The sequence below is a fragment of the Vombatus ursinus genome, unplaced genomic scaffold (assembly GCF_900497805.2).
Source record: "Vombatus ursinus unplaced genomic scaffold, bare-nosed wombat genome assembly UNPS02014797.1, whole genome shotgun sequence".
NCBI lineage: Eukaryota > Metazoa > Chordata > Mammalia > Diprotodontia > Vombatidae > Vombatus > Vombatus ursinus.
Genome location: NW_020954575.1, coordinates 12,057,750 through 12,065,203, shown reverse-complemented (window position 1 = coordinate 12,065,203; position 7,454 = coordinate 12,057,750). Strand labels below are relative to the sequence as shown.

General features: G+C 38.9%; 1 pseudogene; it reads right to left on the bottom strand.

The window, feature by feature from the left end:
• Positions 1-3,546: 3,546 nt before the first annotated feature.
• LOC114049156 lies at positions 3,547-6,347 on the bottom strand (annotated as a pseudogene).
• Between the last annotated feature and the right edge of the window lie 1,107 nt (positions 6,348-7,454).

The window sequence follows — 7,454 nt, the reverse complement described above, 5'->3', positions numbered from 1 at the left end:
AATGAATCTCTAATCATGGAATTGTAGGCACTGTGGCAGGTGGTTTCTTAAACTATTTTAGGGGAAGATGCTCCACCCCCCTCCTTGCCCCAAGATACATTGAGTAAGCAACTGCTTACTTTTTGTATGCATAACGCTAGTCCTTACACAAGAATAAAATGCTCCAAACCAGATGAATATTTCTTTATTTTTGTAATTATTTATTCCTCCAAGCTTATGTAAAACAACAAGATGTACCAAAATGGTAATATGTATGTGTGTGTATAATAAGTTTTAAAATAACTATTATTTGTTATGTTTAACACAGCACATAATTTGTAAAGTTTAGACAGGCTTGTTAATATGAATAAAAGGTCATTCTGGTAAATTCAGAACTTTCTCTTAAAATTTGAGATTTTTCTTTAAAAAAAGTCAACATTAGAGCCAAGATGGTGGAGTAAAGGCAGGGACTTGTATGAACTCTCCCAAATTTCTTTCCAAACAACTTTAAAATAATGCCTCAAAATGAATTCTGAGCAGCAGAGCCAATAAAAGAATAGGGTGAAACTTTTTTTCTAGGCCAAGATAACTGAGAAGGTAAGCAAAAATAGTTTGTCTCACCAAGGTGAGAGTAGATCACAGTCCAGCACAGCCATGCCCCAGCAAGCCAACAGCAGGCTTTGTGGGGAAGAAGGGGTGAGAGAGAGACTGACTCTGTAGCATCAATTTCAGCCCACTGAAGTTAAGAGGGTCAGACAATGGATAAGAAAATTACAGGGAATCCTTTATTGGCACTGGGTGCAGGATTCTGTTGCATTGCCTATAAGTGGCTTTAGGTTGTAGTCTCATGGCAAGAAGGATCACTGTTACATTACAGCCTGTGGCCACAGGAGAAGGGGACCCTGGCCATAGTCCCAGGATGAAAAGAGTGTTTTTGATTGCTCACAAATGAAGGCACAGACCAGGAGAACAGTGACCATTCCTCTCCTTAGATCATAAAGAACTGAAAACTTATGGAATCCCAGAACTATCCCTGAAAACAGCAGCATGAAAAACCTGAAGTTTGGGACAGTGGACTCTCCACTCTGGGAGCAGAGCCCAACTTTAACAAAAACTTAAAAGTCAAGAAATAGACTGGATAAATGAATGAACAACAAAAAAGAACCTGACCATAGGAAGTTACTATGGTGAAAGTGAGGATTAAAAAAAAAAAAAAACTCAGAAGACAGAAAGTCAAAACAGCTACATCCAAAGCCTCAAAGAAAAATTGTGAATTGGTCTCAGACACCCCCCCAAAAAAAAGACTCCTAGAAAAGCTCAATTAAAAAAAAACAAATAAAAGAGGTACACAAAAATGATAAAAAGAAATGTAAATGATGCAAGAAAATTATGAAAAAGAGTCAATAGCTTTTTAAAGGAGGCACAAAAATAGTGAAGAAAACAACACATTTAAAAAAAGCAGAATATGCCAAATGGAAAAAGTTGTACAAAAATTCACTGAAGAAAATAATTCCTTAAAATGTAGAATTGGCCAAATGGAAAGGGAGGTACAGAAGCTCATTGAAGAAAATAAGTCCTTAAAATTTAGAATTGGACAAGTGAAAGCTAATAACTCCATGAGATATCAAGAAATAATAAAACAAAATCAAAAGAATGGAAGAAAGAAGAAAATGTGAAATTCTCATTGGAAAACCAAGTGACCTAGAAAAATAGATCAAGGAGAGATAATTTAAGAATTATTGGACTACCTGAAAGCTTAGATATTGTTATTCAAGAAATTATCAAGGGAAACTGCCCAGAAATCCTGGAACTAGAGGTAAAATAGGAATTGATCACTTCCAGAAAGAGATGCTAAAATGAAAAGTCCCAGAAATTTAATAACCAATATCAGAGCTCCCTGTTCAAGGAGAATATATAGCAAGCAGCTAGAAAGCAATACTTCAAATATCATGGAGCCACAAGCAAGATCACACAAGATTGATCAACTTCTCCCTTAAAGAATTGGAGGACTTGGAATATGATATTCTGAAAGGCAAAAAAGCTAGTACTACAACCACAAATTGCCTACCCAGCAAAATTGAGTAAAATGCTTCAGTAGAAAAAAAAAATGGAAAGAGAGGGCTTTCTAGCATTCCTGATGAAAAGACTGTGGCTGAATAGACAATTTGATTTTCAAATAAAAGACTCAAGAGAAGCTAAAAAGGTAGACAGGAAAGAAAAATCATAAAGGATTCAATAAGGGTAAACTGTTTACATTTCTAAATATGTAGATGATATTTATAATTCCTAAAAACTTAATCATTATTATGGCAGTTACATGACATATGCTTAGATAAAGGGCTGGGATATAAGTTGTTTGTTTGTTTTTTATTTGTAATGAGAAGGTATTTTAAAAATTGTAGGAAAGAAGGATATTCTGGGAGATGGAGGAAAGGGAGTGGTAAATTATCTCACATAAAAGAGGTACAAAAGAGCTTTTACAGTAGTGGGTAATTGGGAGTGACTGAGCAATGCTTGAACCTTACTCTCATTGGAATTGGCTCGAAGGGGGAATAACATATGTACTCAGTTGGATATAGAAATCTTTCTTACCCTGCAGGAAGGCAGCAGGGGAAGGGGATAAAAGAAGATGGGGGGTGATGGAAGGATATAATGGGGGGGAAGTGATCAGAAGCAAAACACTTTTGAGGACAGACAGAGTCAAAGGGTATAGAGAAAAGGATAAACAGTGGGAAAATAGAAAGGAGAGAAATACACAGTAATCATAACTGTCAAAAATATTTTACAACAAATTCCTTTGAGAAAGGCCTCAAATTCCTTTGATAAAGACCTCATCTCTCAAATATGTAGAAAACAGAGTCAAATTTACAAGAATACAAGTCATTCATAATTGATAAATGGTCAAAGGCTATGAACAAGCAGTTTCCAGATGAAGAAATTAAAGCTATCTATACTCATGTGAAAAAAATGCTCTAAACAACTCTGAGGTACCACCACAGACCTATCAGATTGACTAATGTGACAGAAAATGAAAATGACAAATGTTGGAGGCAATATGTGAAAACTGGGCCACTTAAACACTGCTGGTAGAGTTGTGAACTGAGCCAATCATTCTAGAGAGCAATTTGGAACTATACCCAAAGAGCTATAAAACTATGCATAGCCCCTGATCCAGCAATACCACTACTAGGTCTGTATTCCAAAGAAGTTTTTTTTTTTTTTTAATGCTTCTGATTTTATTAAAAAAAAAGTACAAAAATGTTCTGAGATGTTCCAAGATGAACTTTAAACATTATATTGATGATTGAATTGTCCCTTCATATGCAAGTCAGTTTTTCTCTACTTCCACTCAGAAATGAACTTTCAATGTTCAATTAGAAATTTGTAATACTCTTGTTTCCTGACAATATACATTTTTAAAAAAGCAAAAATAAACCCAAAAACTCCAAACCCCAGAATTGTCTTTCCACTGATGCCCTCCAACTTGCTAATTGTTCAGCTTTTGTTAAATTGAAAGGCAACAACCCCAAAAGTAAGTTGTTCCCTGGATTGTATATGCTTCCAAGATCAATAAATGTTTCTTGTCCTTCCATGAGTTCTTGCCATGTTTCTCTCTTCATCTTTTTTTTTCTGTTTGTTTTGTTTATATCATTCAGACATTAATATAAGCTCATTTGAAATTTCCTAGTTGGCTTTCTCCAAAATATTGATTAATTCATCAGCTATTTTCCAATTGTTCCTAGTATGTAGGTTAATTGATTCCCCTGTATGCCCAGCTCTTCCGGTATATCCTACTCTATGGATATACTCCTCAATGTTTTGAGGAAAATCAAAGTTAAAAACATGGGTGATGTCTAAGACATCAAGACCTTGTGATACCAGATCTGTAGCTATCAATATTCTTATTATTCCTGTTTTCAACTCATTCAGTGCTCCTTCATGATCACTTTGTTCTCAATTACCATGTAATGGCTGTCCAGGTAAAACCTTAATGCTCGGGTCACTGGATGTATCATCAGCAATAAGTTTTCTCCCTATAAAAATAATTACTTAATCTTCAAACTTCATTGAATTAATGAAAGAATGTATAAGAGCAAGCTTCTCTTGTTCTGTGGTTATGATTATTTTCTGTTTTACAGTATTCACAGCAGCAAGATCCAGGGTTCCAACATAAACAATCATTGGATCATTCAAATACTTTTGTGAAAGGTGACATACAGCATCAAGCCAAGTAGCACTGATCATGATAGTTTGTCTATCTGACCATAATCTAATGAAATCTTCATTATTTGAAGTTCAAACCCCATATCTAACATTTTATCAGTCTCATCTAGAACCAACTATGTAATGCTATTCAGGTTGATGAATTCATTCATTTGAAGATCATTGAGTCTACCAGGGGTAGCAATGACAATATCTACACTCTTAGTAACATGTTCAATCTGACCTCTTCTGTCTCCAACACCATATATACAAATGTTTTTAATCCCTTTATAGGTATATTTTTTGCATTCACCCTCGACTTGTACAGCCAATCCTCTGGTTGGCATCAGCACAAGCATTCCGGGACTGTCTCTTTTCTCCCTGGTTTCTGGCTTCAGGTCAAGATGAATAGATCCTGGCATTAAATAGGTCAAAGTCTTTCCTGTGCCAGTTTGGGCAATGCCAATTAGATCAATTCTTTTTAATATTATTGGCCATGCTTGTGACTATATAGGTGTAGGTCTTGTGAAACCTACTTTCTTAACATTAGCCCTAACATCAGGATAATGATCAAATGCATCTTCAAATGTACATACTGGATTGGGAATTATACATTTTCCATTTTCTCTTAAGTCATCACACATTATATTATTGTTTTCTTCCCTCTACTTATCTACTTGTGTTTGTGACATTAATTTTATCTTTGAAGATTCTATGTAGAAATCTTTCTTAATTGGGGGAAGACCGTCCCACTTTGTTTTAATATAATGGAGGTGGTCCTGTTTAATATCCTCCCCATCAATCACTGGCACTTTTTTCTCTGGGCCATTTTCATTACAGGATGATTTCAAAGTGTTCCCGGTTTTTGTGTCCTCTTTAGAATACTTTTTGTGAGGGACTGTTTGATTCCAGCTACTGCCAGATGGGGGTTGTGCCAACATGGGATGGAAACTGGGTACCAGAAAGTAACTGGAGCTCTTGCTCCTGAGGCAGAGGCGGTGCTGGGCAGAGTTGTAGCGTACTGGGATGAGATCTGGGGTCAGAGAGGTAACCGGAGCTCTCGCTCCCAAGACTGGAGCGGTGCTGGATGGAGCTGTGACAGGCTGGGGAGGAAGCGGGGTACAGGGAAGTGGCTGGAGCGCAGGCTCCCTAGGCAAGGACTGTGCCGCTTGGAGGGGGGACGGCAGAGAATGAGCCCTCTCTGTCTAGCCTCCTTCTTTAGGTACTACGCTGACCCTAGACGCCTCCTTCCTGTGACCAAACCTGACTTCCTGAGTCACGTATGCTCCCTAGGTGTAGCACCGACCCCAGACACCTCCCCCCGGTATCTGGACCCGACTTCCTGCGTCACGTATACACTCCTTTGTCTATGCACTGATCCCTCATGCCTCCTTCCAAATCTCTGGGACCCACTTCCTGTGCCACGTATGCTCCCTTTGACTGGACACTAGAGCTGGACATCCCTTTTTGATATTTGATCCTCGACAAGTCACTATGGGCGGGCTGAGGAGGAGGGACGAAGAAGGTACTAAAAAGAGCTGCAGGGAGGGGGGGGGGCAGAGTCGGCTTTTGCTCCTGCTCGCGCATGTGCCTTCCTGCCTGGCCTTGCTGTGATGATTATTGAATAAAGTTCAGGTTTTTGCACCCCCGATCGGCTCGTTTCTGGTTTACCCGGGTGGCCTCCGATGATAGGTGAGTATGATTCTGGTTGGCTGATTTGGCTGTAAGAGTGTGCGCGGTTTGGACCGGCACACTTTTTCTTTTTTCTTTTCCTCGATCATTAACTTAGCTGATTTCTGGTTGTCCTTGTTACCATATATTCTGGTTTCTGACTCAAGATCTCCTTTTATTATCTGAATTTTAGAACCTGTTGAGTCTTGAATTTCCTTTATTTTTTGCTCCACCCCAACCTATGACCACCCCTGACGGAGCTGTCGAGTTTCAAACAGAGCTGCGCTTCCCTGTAGCAGGAGTCCTGGGCCCCTGCTCCAGAGCTCCCGAGGGCTCTCCGGAGCCTCCAGGGTCCCCGCCGCACCCTGCTCCCTTGCACTGCCTCCTGCCGCCCGAGGCGGAGCTATGGGCGTTTTCTTGTCAGGGGCCCAACCAGGAGAGACCACACTGTGGGTGCGGGAGGCGCAGTTGCTGTGAGTTTCTTTGGTGGACATCACGAGGGCGGGGCGAGGAGTGACGGGGTGGGCTAGGCAATGGAAAAGTTAGGGGGGAAGGCATCGAGTTTCTCCTGTCCTCGCTGGTAGGAGCCTCCCCAGAAGTGGAAGAGCTGGGAGAACGAAAGCTCTGTCCAGCAGTGAACTGGGCCTTCCAAGGAGTTAAAAAAAAAAAGGTGGGGGGAGGACAAGGAGGAAGGTCTTATATCAACAAAAATATTTATAGCAGCTACTTTGTGGTGGCAAAGAATTTGAAATTGAAGGGATGCTCATCTCTTGGGAAATGGCTAAACAAGTTGTGGCAGATGACTGTGATGGATACTATATAGTGCTACAAGAAATGATGACCAGGGTGTTTTAAGGAAAACCTAAAAAGACTTACATGAACTGATGCAAAGCGAAGTGAGCAGAACCAGAACAGTGGTACACAGTAACAGCAATATTGTATAATGATCAACTGTGAATGACGTAGCTATTCTCAGTAATTCAAGACAATTCTGAAGGTCTTATGATGAAAAATGTTATCCACCTCCACAGAAAGAATTGATGGATTCTGAATGCAAATCAAAATATAATTTTTTTAAACTTTATTTTTTTTTTAATTTTTTGGTTCTGTTATCTTTTACAACATGATTAATATGTTTGGCGTGACTGCACATGTGTGACTCATATCAAATTGTTTGACTTCTCATTGAGGGGGATGGAGAGAATTTTAAACCCAAAATTTAAAAACAATGCAAAAAAGTTTTTACATGTAATTGGAAAAAAAAATTTTTTAAAATGCTAACAACTCAACTACATTTCAACACACAGAATTAACCAAGTTGACTTTTTAAAGTAACATCTCTTGGTGTAAGTAACTGGACTCATGGTGATTATGTGAAGGAAAATACAGTGTGATATAGTAGATAGATAGACATACTTAGACCCAGGATGACCTGAGTTCATGTCCTTTCTCTAACAACATAATGTTAGTATGAATCTGGAAAAGTGGCTTAATCTATTGATGATCAAGGCAACACTCTAAACCTGTAAATTATAGGAGTCATTGCTCTTCATTTGTAGGAACAATTTCTTCACAATGGAGTTCCCTACACTAATGAAATA